Raw genomic sequence first — 15,104 nt, 5'->3', positions numbered from 1 at the left:
CATTTCTTGACCTCTTCCACACTTTCAGTTGCTCTCTACTGTTAACCCTAAGTACTCACACTCCTCCACTATCTTTATCTCCCTTCCCTTTAGCCTCACCGTTCCACTTGGGTCCCTCTCATTCACACACATATTCTGTCTTGCTGCGGCTAACCTTCAATTCATCACCTTTCCAGGGCATACAGTACCTCCACCATTCTGTGCTGTCTGCATCACTTCATCTAATGATATCCAGAACTTCTTCTTACACACATCCCACCTGTGGGGCATAGCCACCAATAACATTGAACGTCGCACAATTCAATTTCTAGATTTAGACTCATCACTCTATCTGATACTCTTTTCATCTCCAGAACATTCCGGATAAAATCCTCATTTAAGACAATTCCTAATCACTTTCTCTTTCCATCAATACCATGATAACTTAAATCCTGCACCTAAGCTTCTAACCTCACTACCCTTCCACTTGATGTCGTGGACACACAGTACAGCCTCAGTTTTACGTCGCTAGATGTCCTTCCTGGCACAACCCTCTGCATTTATTCAATGTCCTCCGAGATCAATTAAGTATCTGATAGTGATTTCTGATTTTGATTTAACTTGGCCTTGACACCTGGGGCTGCATTTAAAATAAATAAATAAATAAATGAATATGTATGTGCGTGTGTGTGTGTGTGTGTGTGTGTGTGTGTGTGTGTGTGTGTGTGTGTGTGTATATATATATATAAATCAACGTTTTAAATTACACAAACAGATTTACATCTGTAAGTGATGATTAAAGGGAATATTGTGATAACTTGTACTTTTGCCCTGTTTTAACTCATGTACTTACAAAAATGGGCAAATTGCTGGGAGATTACTTTCAAATCCCTTCACTTTTTTCCTTTGTTGTATTTTTTTCTGTCCTTCCCCTCTCCCTCTCATCTGTTACTATGGGAATGGTCTTGTTCCTGGGACATCATTCATGTTCGGGTTAGGCTAGGGGTTGATGGGTTAATTAACATGTTCTAGGAACAACATGGGGATAATAGATCATGCCCTCTGGAGTCATACTCTCCTCCCCTCTGTTTATTTCCTCTCTTGGCTCCCCTTTGCCTTCCCCCCTTTCTCCCCGTCAGTGTGGATACAGCAGTGTCACATAACATTATGAGATCTTACATTGTTTTTATCACACTTTGTCATAACTATAGCACAATTTACCATGAATATTTGTTAGTACTTTGAAACTGATGATCTATCCATATGGTATCTTGTGCTCTTAGTTCTGTTTCTCCTTTTTAACTTTTTCATCATCTGCACAAGCACACTTTGGTCATAATATTGCAATTGGCCCAAATACAAATATAGACACTCTTAACAAACAAACAAACAAACAAACAAACAAACAAACAAACAGACAGACAGGTGGATAGACAGATGGACAGACACCTTCTTTTCCTGAATATAGCGTATGTTTTGCTAATCTTCAGCCCCTATCAGTTCTTCCAGATGTTAAGTCGTAGTGCTGCTGTACTCAGCATTTACTATTGTGGAATCATAACACAACATCTGAGTAATTATTCTGGTAATACAATTGTAAAAGAATAATGACAGAGGCTGAACTTGCCATCTGGCATACTGGATACTTTCCCAGTAGGTTTAAGGACCTTTTGGACCCATATTTTCTGATTTTATTTATTTTTGTCAGGTGGATTAGCTTTTTAGTTTTTCTGTGAATTGGTAATGGACTAGCTTAATCACATTTTTAAACACACATTCCCTCCTGTGGCCTGGCTTTCTTTCTTTCCTTCTTTCCATCATACAGTTTTCTCTAACAATTAATTTTCAATCAATATTAGAGCATCATCTTGGTGTGGCACAATTCATCCCCGATTTGATTTTAAATGTGTCCATCAATGCCATCACCAAGGCTGTTGCCAGCCGCTGTGATACATACACTTATGTAGTCCGTGATTAAAAGGTTTGCTGGCGTGCTCAGGAAAAAGTTTTTGATCACTGAAATACTCTAAAGCCTTACTACTTCAAAGTATTTTGCAAAGTGTTGTGCTGTGATTTACTCTACTTTCACAATGGAATTTTGTTTTGTATTGCAAATAGTATAAATAATGAGCAAATCTAAGCACTCATTTGCAGGTAAGAGGTTTTGCACGGGCATCTGTCTGTAGTAATTTAAAAGAGTGCAGCTTTTTACTTCTGGTGACCTTGTGTTGTTGGCCACTTAACAGATCAGACTGAAGACCTCAGCTCTGCTGCTAGCATCATAGCTAGCTGGCAGGAAATATGATGTTGATGATGATGATGATCACGGTAATGATCATAATGATGATGATAGTGGCGAGGACAGCTGTGAGGAAGGTGTAAATGAAGATAAGGATAGGCAATATTACTCTCAGATGCTGATCGACAAATATTTAGTAGGAGAGGCAAACATTCATAAATTCTTTTGTTGTGCTTACCTCTATCTTTTACACAGGTAAAAGCATTTCTGCCTGTAATGTGATTTTACTTTTTAGTTCTCACCAATATATTCTGTGACTTTCCCTATCATTTTTCCAAGTTACTTGAGAAAATGTCCTAAAATTTGTTCTGAACTGTAGTAAAGTTGTTGTAAATGAATAAAGATGATCAATTAACATTTCACCACTCAGCAATTTTAGCTTATCAGATTTAGGAACTTTGTGCACCCCCAGACACTTTGTGCTGGCAATGCACAGACGACCTCACCTGGTCTACGAACACAGCATCACTGGTCACGAGGGCACAACAGTGGATGTACTTTACTTCTTGGGGAGGATGAGAAGAGCTCACCTGCTGTCACCCATCCTCTACACATTCGACAGGACCATAAAGAGCATCTGAACCAACTGCATCTCTGTGTGGTTGGTTCAAGTCAGAGCATCTGACTTGAAGGTTGTGAAGAGAGTGGCGAGGACAGCGGAGTGGATCATCGGGACATCTCTCCCCTCCATCCAGGATTTTGCACAGAACCGTTATATGTCTTGGGCTAGGAAGATCTGCAGTGATTCCTATCTTTTACCCTGTTGGCTTCTGGAAAAGAGGCTCTGCATCGAATGCTGCGGAGCCATCACGTTCTACAACAGCTTTGACGCCAAGGCCATCAGACTGTTAAACACTTAATAATGTACAATCTCATTGCTTCTGGAAAATACTTCAATAATGCAGCATAAATCACTCTGCTGTAAATATTCACCTTCATTGTTGCTGCATATACTCCCTGTCCAGCTGCATTATTTTCCTGTAAATGCATATTTCAGTTGTTACATTTTTCTCTTTGCACATACGTCCCACTGCTGCTTTTTAACTTGCACTGCAATATAATGCCACTGCCACAAACAGCTGCTGTTCAATAGTGTACATACAAACTATATATCTATTACTTGCGCCTCAACTACTTGAATTTTTCTGTAATTCATATCTGATTACTGTAAGCTGGTGCCTATGCAAATGAAATTTCACTGTGTATACATCCTACTGCATACAGAATGACAAAGTCTGTCTCGGCAGTTACATTCACAAACTCCCCACAGGCCATTAGAACTGAAGAAGCCTCTTGGATGAGCGGTGAAACGTCTTCAAGTTAAGAAATTCAAATCCAGTTGCCACGACAAGAAGGTTTCGACAAGAATTCACCGTGACCTGGAGGACTGAGAACCTCCACAGACATCTGTCTCAAGTCGTTGTGGTTATACACGCCAAAATAAATATGTGTGTGATTGTGAGTGTGTGTGTAGGCGCACTCTTGTTGTTAATCTTTGTGTGTAGACGTTTTGCCTCCTCATACAACATCATGCTGGTACAATTAAGGTCTATCACCACCTCACGGTGTGTATGTGTTTGTGTGTGCACGGAAAAGAAGAGAGAGGGTAATAATTAAATCCTGCTCTATGCCCCTACCTGTGGCTGAGTGTGTGCGTGGTAATTAAATCTCTCTCCTAGTATATCTGAAGGAAGGAAGATATGCAGCTTGGTGACGGACTGATTTGCTCTTACAAAATGACACTCCTATTACGGCCAACAAGGCTGCCTGTGTGTGTGTGTGTGAACTTTATGGCATCTTGTCTTTCAAGCTAATATTAAGTTAACACCACACTTATATACTAATTAGTATGCTGCTTTTTTGTTTTTTGTTTTTAAAGTTAAGGTTAATGAGTTGCATTATTATATCTGGTCATAACTCACTCATGCAGGCACTAGTTCTGACAACATAGCCCATAAATGTTTATTCACATCAAATAATGTAGTGAGGGTGTATTCTAGCTAAAAGATCCAATGTCAATTCTGTGTAAATTTTATTCAGTGACCTTCGTGCAACCCCTTGTGAGGATGATAAAGATTCAAATCTTTTATCAGCTCACAGCTGAAGATGGACAAAACTTTTCAACAATTTGTTTTCTCACTGTTACATTGTTACATTGGGGGATGCCATGGACCTGCTGAAAGAAAGTGTCATGAGAATAACAAATCTGGCTGCATACAAATGCCAGTCAAAGTAAGCAATGGTTAGATATCTTCAGCAGAGCCTTTCCGTCAAGACACAGGCTAAAGGTCAGAGCACTATTGTTTTTCGTGTTTGCTGCCTCCGTAACCTTGTGGCAAGAAGCCATGGCTCATTTTTTTGGTATTCCGGGTTTACACAACAAAGAAAGTTGATATGAGAATATCAAGATGAAACTACTTGAATTTTGGTTCACTTTTTTATTCTTGTTTTGACAAAATAGTGCTTGTTTTGATGAAAGGTAATTTTCAAGAGACTTCATTAGACAAGGTATGATAAATGGAAAGGAGGAAGCAAGAAAAGTAACTCAAATTTTAGTTGAGAAATATTTTGTTTTGTTCCTTTTTCTACATACATTTACAGAACCAACTAGTCTGTGTGTGTTAAAAGGTCAGTTAGCTTTGAAAAAAAAACCTACCTGCTTGATAAAAAAAAAAACTCAAAACAAAAGTTTGGTCATGAATTTTTAATTCCTAGTGCTTGTTCACTACCAGTAGCACAGTTTCAAGTACAAAGTCAAAAGAATTATTGATTTAGACTACTGTTGAAGCCCTTGGCAAAGATATACCACTGTCAGACATAATTGTACATTAAAACAATAGTACCAAGTGTTGACCTTTGGATTCATAATCTTTTATGATACATAATACACTTGAAAGCAAGATGCTTTGGTTTGTCACTCACTCGCTCTGCTCACTGACTTATTTGACTCTTACAGAGGTTCAGCTCTTTGTAAAATTTCTTTGGACAAACCACAAACATTTTTGTAATATCGCCATTCTCTTTAACACGTTTTATAAATTAAATTTCAATTATCTTACCTGTAATGGATATGAAATAGGTGTGATTGTTCCTATACCTTATCTCTTTACTTACTTGCTGACTTAGATGAAGCATGAGGTTAATTTCTTTTGTTTTCCCCAGTAAAATAATCTGTTCAGTGCTCTGTGTTTGGGGCCAGTCAGAGGCTGCATAGTCAGTTTGAGGACAACATCCCTGCATTCAGTAATGAAGTGAAAAATAGTCTGAAGGTTCCCCCTAAATCTTTGTGACATAAAGTCATACTCTGTTGTGGTTTAAACTTGAGATTTTTTTGAAGGATTATCTTCCAACCTTAGGTCTGGTGGCAGTGTAGACAGGAAGACTGTATGTCTTCTCTATCTTTATTGTTTATTTAACGGGGACTGACAGGACATACAACATTGCCACAAACAAATGGGAAAATGCGATGTACATTGGCTGTCGAGCTACAGATAATTTTCACCAAGTCTTTGTCCCTGGCCAGGCTTCAACATGTAATGAAACATTACAGTAAATAGAATGAGTAATAAGATGGGTAACTTAAGAAATATAGAAACTGCATAAAAACAAATAACACAGGAAGAAATGTACATTGTGAGAAGTGAACATTTACACTATCAACTTGTTAATATGCAGATGTACGTGTTAATGTTCACATCTTTGCTGTTGCTTAAGACACAAGTTAACTTGCATACTAAACATCTTCAACTACAGATGAGATTTAATTTCTGGTACTAGAGAGTTTTCTTAATGTGTTCCTTTTACTGAGAGGGCAGATTGTCCAGATGAGGTACTTTCTGGTTCCACTTATTCCTCCCCCTTAAATTTGTCAAATGTTGTCGGTCTTTTTAATGAACACAGCTAAGAACACCCCATTTAAACCCTTCAAACCACTTTCAAAAGGGTAAAATGTATAAAATTGTGAAAATAAAAATAAAAAATCTATTGTCTCTGCAAATGTGACACTATTGGTTTCTCATAAAAAATAAAAAGTAGTTTGTTTATGCGAGGATAGATGTCTAATTGCTGGTGGCTCAAAAGTGTGAAAGACATGATGTGCAAATATAAATGAGCAGCTTTGACAGGGAAAAACGCCCACATATGTCTAAAGCACTTCAAACTAGTTTATGTAGTTTTTTTAATATCTTATTTTTGTTCACATCAAACTTCAGTTGCAGGTCTAGTTTTTAAGTATTAAAACTTGTATCAATGGTGATAAGAAATTTGTCAGTTGCTTTATTTTGTAGAGAAAAGCACATTGATATTGATAGTTGATGTCTGTATGCTTCAGATATTCTCTTCTGTATATTATAAAGAGCAAACAATAAGCATATTCTTATATCGCTTTCTCGTTTCCATATGACAGGCTCAATGAAAATTGAAAATCTAAGAATTTTACTTATATGGAAATCATCATGCTCAGTGTAGCTGAGGGTACTTGTGAAGCTCATCATCAAGGTTTCAGGAATCTCTAGGTGATATTTCATGCTGAGACACCAATTTCAGGAAAAAAGGAAAACAATGCAAACAGTTCAAACGGTGGACTGAACAATTTAGCTCACGATCTAGGTTTTTTCCCCTCAAGATAATTTATAACAAAATTAATCAGCGTCAGCGATGAGGACAGAGGGACACTATTTATAGACCTCACATTGTCGCTGCGACAGTTGTTGTGATATCGTCTCTCTTGGTGTGAGAGGCACCGAAAAGGGATGTATCCTTATCCAATAGACTGTTGTAGTGGAGCATAGCAGCCTTCAACATTAAAGATCTATTTCAGTTTACCCATCCCCTTTAATATTATCACCCTGAGCAATGGTTACAAACTCACACAAGCACACACACACACACACACACACACACACACACACACACACACACACAATTGTACATACAAACATATACACATGCACACACTCATGCACACATACAAACACATGATAAAACCAGAAAACCCTGCGACCTTGTGCCTAACAAACTAAAGGCATCCTCTACTCACCAATATACACATATACAGGTGAGTTATCATTGCTTTGGCCTCAAGTGCACTATCAGTCAAAATGTAATTCAGTCACAAGTTGATATACTAGTGTGTGGTATGTGTATGTGTGCATGTGTGTGCTTGAGTATGAATGCTTGTGTGTGTGTGTGTGTGTGTGTGTGTGTGTGTGTGTGTGTGTGTGTGCGTGTGTGTGCGTGTGTCTGTATCTGTGTGTGTGAGTGTGCATACGCATGTATGTGTGGGTGTGTGATATAATGGCAGGCCAAAGGGGGCAGAAAGAAATAGAGGAAGTCGAAACTCTACGGCATTCTTTAGCTTTTATTATCATGGTATTGCCAAAGGCGGGAAGAGAGGGACAGAAAGCAGGAGAAAGAAAGAGAGAGAGAGAAAGAGAGAGAGAGAGAGAGAGAGACAGAGAGAGAGAAACACATAGGGACACAACATGAGAGATAGAAAGAAGACCGATGGAAGAAGAGACAGATAACCAATGAGCAACACGGAATGAGGGAGAAAGAGGCAGTAATCTACTTTTTTCCTTTGGGCCTGACAAGTGGTGATCTTTGGCCTGTATATGTGTTTGTGCACGGCTATATGTGCACACGTGTGTGCGTGCATTTGTGCTAAATGTGACCAACCTCTAGATACATACCAGGTTTGTGTTCATAACTTTTCTACAAGATGTATCATATGGAGGAGCACAAAATTGTTTACAAGAAAAACAAAAGGAAAACACTTATAATTAGCATTTTGCCAATTATTATCATTGAATGAGAATGAATACGATGTAGTGGTGATGCTGCATGGCCAAAGCTATGGCCTAATTACAAACAGATCCAGAGTCTATGTTTTTGTCACTGGTAAACTGTTGCCATTCTCTGTAATTTGCAGCCTGATTGACTGCCTCAAGCATGGGGCCCTTTTAGCAAGTTTACCAGAATTCAGGTTCATCTGGGATGAGTGGATCAATTTAGATCACATTTTCTCAACAGGTAATGAATCAATGCAGAACTTTACATACTGGTTAACTTGGTTTGCGGTAAATATTACACAGGGCACCATTCTAACCATAACCTATCTGACAGGTCTGTTTAGACTATCCAACAGTGTGGGGCATCTTTGGATCACATGGGCTTTGTGTCTGTTTCTGCTCAACATCTGCTGCACATAATGATGCAGAAGGAGACCATCTGTTTACAGCTGGAAACAATCAAAAAATCTTTCAACTTTATGTCTCTGCTTAGTGTCTGATATGAACAGGAAGAAAAGCATCATTCGGATGTGATCATTTCCCAAAGATGTGAAAAATTTAAATTTTGTTGAAATAGCCTCTGTGCACAGAGGGAATTCAGAGAACATGGATTCTTTAAGAGAAACAAAGAAGCATGCAATAGACTCTAAACAAGGAGTGCAAAAATGTGGATAAATAGGAGGTTGTAGACTTTGCATGGCCTCTGGCATCAGACATAGTTTGCATACAGAGCAATTGAGTTTTAATACATGCACTAAACTACATAATGGATACAGTTAAATGCCCCTCTAATTGTACTGCATGGACAGGGAAGCGGACTTTGACCATTTAATCATATTTTGTGACTATTTATGGATTCATTTCAGCTAATTTGTATTATTGCATGTGCCAGTTTGAGCTACCTTTAGCGCTGATAACCTTGAGAAGCAGTAGCAGCCTGCTATTAAATTAGTTAAATAAATATTTTAATGTGGTACTTTGAAATGACTGTGACATTCTGTATTTGCAGAGTTTCAAAGTAATGGCCCCATGTCTGTGTGGGCACACGTCTTTTTGCAGGTGCACTAAGCTTTGCACTGGTGAATGAAGCTAAATGGTTATAAATCTAGCTGCCAAATATAGTCAATTTTCCAATTCCTTGCAAACCTTTGTAAAATAAGGGAGCAGAGAAACTCACTGACAGGCATGGCAACCTCTACAGAGACTTCAGGGATCATAAGGTCAGTGAATATCGATGATCAATTTCTTTATGCTGTCAAATACACCTCAAATGAGTGATTTGTTTTTGGAGTATTGGATTTTTACAAGATATACAGGACAGGACCCTCATTGTTCCTAATGTCACATGGCTCCTGGTGCTGTGATTAATACACGCTGCACACTCTTCCGTCACATATTCCTATTACAGCAGCACTATGTATCAATGCAAAAAAAGTCGGTTCTGTCCTCTCACTGCTCACTGCACCGAGGACATGTTTAACTTTGTAGCCGATAGTTTCCCTGATATTTTCATATTGACATCAGTTCCTGGGACAGTCTGAGAAGACTGACACAGTCCATTTTACTGACTGATGAACAGACATTACCGACATAAAATAATGTAGTGTCTGGGACAAACAGCTAAGCCTTGTTTTCACAGCCTGCAACACATTGCCCTAGCTCACATTTTGCTCTTTTCCACATTATCTGTAGGATTAAACAGATTCTATCGCAATATTTTACATTTAAAAACAGTCCAGTTGAAAGACAGTCAACAATTGCTATTTTTATTGTCATCATCATTATTTACTATCATCATTGAGGCAATTATTGATACTCGTGATATTACTATTTATAGGTTCTTCATCCGTTGGTTAATGACATTTGTTTAAAAGCTTTATCAGATGTTAGACCACCACTTTCTTGCATGGTTACCACAACTACAAGATGCTATAAAACAAGCGAAAAATGACTCCCAAGGAAAGATTCTTGTCACATATAAATGTCAAATTGTTTTATCACAGGGACTATTTCACTTTTAGAAGACATTGAACAATTCTTACAGAGGGCATTTTGATTTTAAGGAGTGGGACTTCGACTTGATTAGATTGAGATTTTTGAAGCCTGATAAATTGATATGAGGATCATAAAATTAGATGAGCAATGATAAATAATCCTGATCAATCAAATTATGTGCAATTATTAATTCTTCCATCCATGTTCCACCCAGCAAGTTTCTCTAAATATTACTCTCAAACTATTAAATGCATATTCAAGTGATTAAATGCCTACACCCAAATCCACACTCATAGCAATAACTTACTTACCCATTGACTCATTTTGTGTATTATGTAAAGATAAAAAGTGAAATACAGATGTTTAGGACTAATGTTTACTCTGCACAATTTACAATGAGAAAATGTTTACTTTACTCGAAAAAAATATTAAATTCTGTTATCAGTCTTTGAAATAAAAAGATAGAAAATTGTGGCTTATACATCACATACATATGTTAAACAATGAGCAATTAAAAAAACTGCATGAACGTGACAAAAAAAAAATAACATGAGCTTAGAATCTGACAGCTCACATTGATGAAGCTCAAACAGGATTATCAAACTACACACGAGAGAAGGGACTTAAGTCAACTGAGCACAGATGGGTCAATTCCACTGCAGGTGTCAGTCTTTTCAATTATTTTTCCTTTGACAATATCTGGTCTTTAACACTTACAAAGCATTTATCAGTTTTTGTAAATTTTGGTGGGAGATTGTATTCAAGCAATTTTTGTGGTATTATGAAAACATTACTTTCAATTGATTTACTGACTCAATCTTATATCGACAAAGAAAGATATATCTCATATGTTTACAGTGATTATCTTTGATAGAGCTATTTTTTTTCCTTTTTCTTTTTACACAGAACTAATATTTCAGCTGCAAAAACCTAGTTGTTATTTTTGTTATCAATGTAGAATTGTGAATAAACCCTGTTTTATTGGTTTGTAATAACAATAAGTTAAATTATGTTATTGTGTTACCATATAATTTGTAATCACACTTGCAAAGATGCAAATAAATAAACCAGAAAAAAGCTTCTTTATTTCTTTAAGCTACAAATTGAGTTTCGCACCCTGAATTACTTTAACTGATACAAATATTGTTTACGGTTTTGATGGAGCTGTTCTTTTACTCACTCTCAATAAATTGTTTCCTTATGTAGATTAATTTGGTTAGTAGATTTGCAATATATTTTTGTTACGTGTTTTAGAATTTTATTCTTCAATTCTCCCTAACCTACTTTTGAGCAATTCATTATTATGATAAATATGCAAAAATATGCAAAAACATCTGTTGGTGGATGATCTCATCCATGATTTCTATGACTTATTGCAAACTACTTTAGAACCCCTTTATGAAGTTTTTTAACATCACTCGCTGCTCCCGCTTTACTTTCCTCTCCACATGTAGTTTTAGTTGAATGAGAAACACAGTGTAGGATTGCAGCTAAGAAATGCGGGTGGCTAAAACGTATTCATTCAGTCATTACTTATGCTGCCTATTCTTCTCAGAGTCATGAGTGTGCTATTCGCCTGTCAGTAATGGGGGCATACAGATGCAGTCCAGACAGTCTCTGATTCACACCAAAAAGCAATCCAGTCTAAAATTAACATACTTAAAATTAAAGTATGTTTTTGGATTGTATAAGGAAATGAGAGTACTTGTAGAAACCCCATGCATGTACGTGGATAGCATGAAAAATAGCATCGGTAACTACTTCACTGCCCTCCACTGTTGTTAGTACTGGAATTTTTATATTTACTTGTGATATTATTTGTTGCTTATATATATATTTGTTGTGTGAAAGCAGTTAATGGAATTTTCTTAAACTTGAAATACTTTTATGATCACTTCTATTTTCACTTTTTTTATTGTTGCAGTCCATGACACTTAATCATTGTCAATTCTAGATAAGTGATGTCATGGTTTAGAACTAACAGAAACCATCAAATATTTTGAGAAACATTACAAGAGGGATTTGTAAGTAGTCAGATCACAATAGAATGTTTACCTTGTATCACAAAAACCAAAGATCTTTAAACCAATATTGCGCCACAACATGTTATCAAATGGGCACTTATATCTTTATGACACTGCTGCCAATGTGATGGTGTGGTATTTAAGGATAATTCTGGTAGCATCCAGCAGATAGTATTTTACCAGAAGACAAAGTCATGGGTCATACATATCACTCAGGAGGTATGATTACCAAGTCACTTTGAGGCAGTACTCTGGAATTCTTTGTCTTTTTGTCTTTTTGTGTCACGAATGACCCAACAGCCAGTCTGAAAAAAAATCGAGAAAATGGAAATTGTGTATTTCCTCCTGGCATGATTTTCCAAACTAGCCTTATTGGTTGTGTTGGATGGTTGTTAGTACTTGAATTGGCAGTAGTGGTCATTGGGATAATCGAACACAGGTTGTCTTTTTGTTGGACGTGAGAGAAGATGTGTCGCCCATATTTGCTTTAAACTTTCCCACAATATACCGTCTTCTTATCGCCTGGTGTTGACTGAAGTGTAAAAAAAGAACATTAGTCATGTACACAGCGAGGGGAAGATGGAAGAAGATGTGGGCAGATATGATGGCATCTAGAGACATGTAGGGAAAATTACTGTGTTTATAATAATTCTTTAAAGGCGATTTTGAGAGTCCCCTGTCAGTTGACACTGGCAGAGACTTAAAAATGTCTGAATATGTGATTCATGGTTTTAGAATGGACGAAGACAGAAATATAAGGGGTTGTTGAAGAGATTGAATTGATACATTATTAATTGTTGCATGTGCCATTGTTATTTGTAGTCCAGGCTTGTTAAGCACGGCACATACCCTCGTATTTCTCTGAATATCGTGTCAGTTTCCTCATTTCTTTGGCTCTGCAACATGAATTTCAAAAGGCCAGGTAACAAAGTGGAAGAAACTGAAGAGATTGTAGATGGAAAAAAACAAAAAAAAAAGCCTAAGAAGGTGGAGAGTGGAAGAGGAGAAACAAAGGGCAACACTGAATGACAGCAGGAAGAATGGAGATGTAGAGATGAGTGGGATTTCAGATGAGAGGGAAAGATGGTAGGAAGAAAATGCGAGAGGGAGAAATTGAATGGGATATCAGATGAGTGGGCCATTAGTCACTGCCTTCTTGCTTCCTGCTGTGTCTGTGTTTCCATGGCGATCATTAGCATATCAGGCATTAAACCCACCTCTACAGCTCTCAGTGTCTTGTTAACCAATTAACTTCTGAGTAAATAATGAGTTGATCATACACTTGGAATATTAAAGTTCAAAACTCTTTAACTATACAGTGTGTTGTGACACCAGTTTTAGAATAAAGTTTTTTTTGTTGTAATTTCACCTCAAATGCACTCCTGGTTAATCGTTGTTTAATTATGTTTGATATTATTATTTACCCTAAACTTTACCACCATACATCATTAGGAACAGGATGATGAAGCTGTTCTTTTGCTTTTCACTTCTTCTCTGAATAATCACAGCAGGGCTGACTATAAAACAATATATTTATGAGGAAATAATAAAAAAAAAAAAAAAAAAAAAAAAGCCTTGTCTTTCAATAAAACTTCCTGAATAGGTGACAGGGTGTCATTCTGGTCAGAGATCCAAGGCAGAGATCATTAAGTGAACCAAGTAATGACTGAGTAACTGGACTGTGCATTTATCCAAGCCCCTTTTGTTCTGTCTGTGTTTATACCTCACTTTCCTTTCCTCACCTCGTTTCCTAATCTGTAAGTCGCTCTCACCTGATATAAGCATGTGTGTGTGTGTGTCCGTGCGTGCATGTGTGTGTGTGTTTGCAGAATTTCTCTATCACTTATAGCCTACCCACATGTAGTCATTGCTTCCATTGTGTTAAGTGTCCGTGGTGCTCTCTGGTATGTTATTCAACATTCAACCTATTTAACCTATTCAACCTTCTCGGGATTCTGGTCAAAGGGATTCTTTTACCAAAACTAGTTTAGTTCACATATACAAAGAAATCCCTGGACTATGGTTACATTTGTGCTCTGGCTGCCAAAACTGTTTTGGGAAGTCAAATGCTGAAGTTTGTTAACTAACACATGAGGGACTACATGACCTCTGTTATGGGTCATTAAAACATTACATTTATATTCCATTAGACAGGGATCTGTCTCCTTGCTTGTGGAGTCAAACACCCTAGATGTACAATTGAAGAGAAGCCGGTTGGGCCTCTGTTATTTTCAGCAAAAGTTGTGTAACTCTAAGTATCTTATGAATCCCTTTAAAAGATGCTTTAAACCTAAGAAGATCAGTTGAAGAGTAATTGTTTGACATTTTTAATGCTGCCATCATCCTGTTTATTGGATACTATGCAACTTGAATAATTACACCACTTCGGTCTTTCGCTTCAGGACAGGATTACACACTTTGAAGGGACAAAGAAAAGCCCTGAGAGTAAAGCAGTTTTGTACAAACTGCTGGACTGTTAGTTCAGTCTCCAGCAAGCAACAAGCCACTGGTGTCTATGTGAAAGGACCAGCTGGCGGCTGCTTGTTTGAGTGCCCTTGAACAAGGCACTGAATCACAAACTAGTATGGTGACACAGTAATTATTTCGAGCCCTCTGCTATAGCACTTCTAAAGGAAAGTTTTTGAAAGGACGATGTATTCGGTGGCTGCTCACTAAACAACTCTAAAGTGCCCTTGAACAAGACACTGAATTCCAAATTCCCCCAGGAGTGTTGCATCATCGCTATTCCTGCTTTTTAAAAGGAAATGCCCAGGAAGAGCTTTTAAAAAGAAACATGATTCATTACTACAAAACCATATACCTGATTTAAATGAATATTTCAAACACGAAACTCTGGCTGAACATATGAGAAACTCTCAAATGGATTGTTTAAAAGGGTTATAGGGTAAGAATTGAATCTCCAACATTTGAACTAGCTTGTGTTTTCACTTGACTTCATTTTACATTAAAATTTTGAAATTGAAACATCACATTTTCTCATAAAATAAATAAATTGAA

Source organism: Fistularia commersonii, chromosome 27, assembly GCF_037954325.1.
Source record: "Fistularia commersonii isolate RoL2024-O1a breed Wild chromosome 27, RoL_Fcom_v1.0, whole genome shotgun sequence".
In the NCBI taxonomy this organism is placed as follows: Eukaryota; Metazoa; Chordata; class Actinopteri; order Syngnathiformes; family Fistulariidae; genus Fistularia; species Fistularia commersonii.
The sequence above is the reverse complement of the archived record's forward strand: the minus strand, read 5'-3'. Positions refer to the sequence as shown.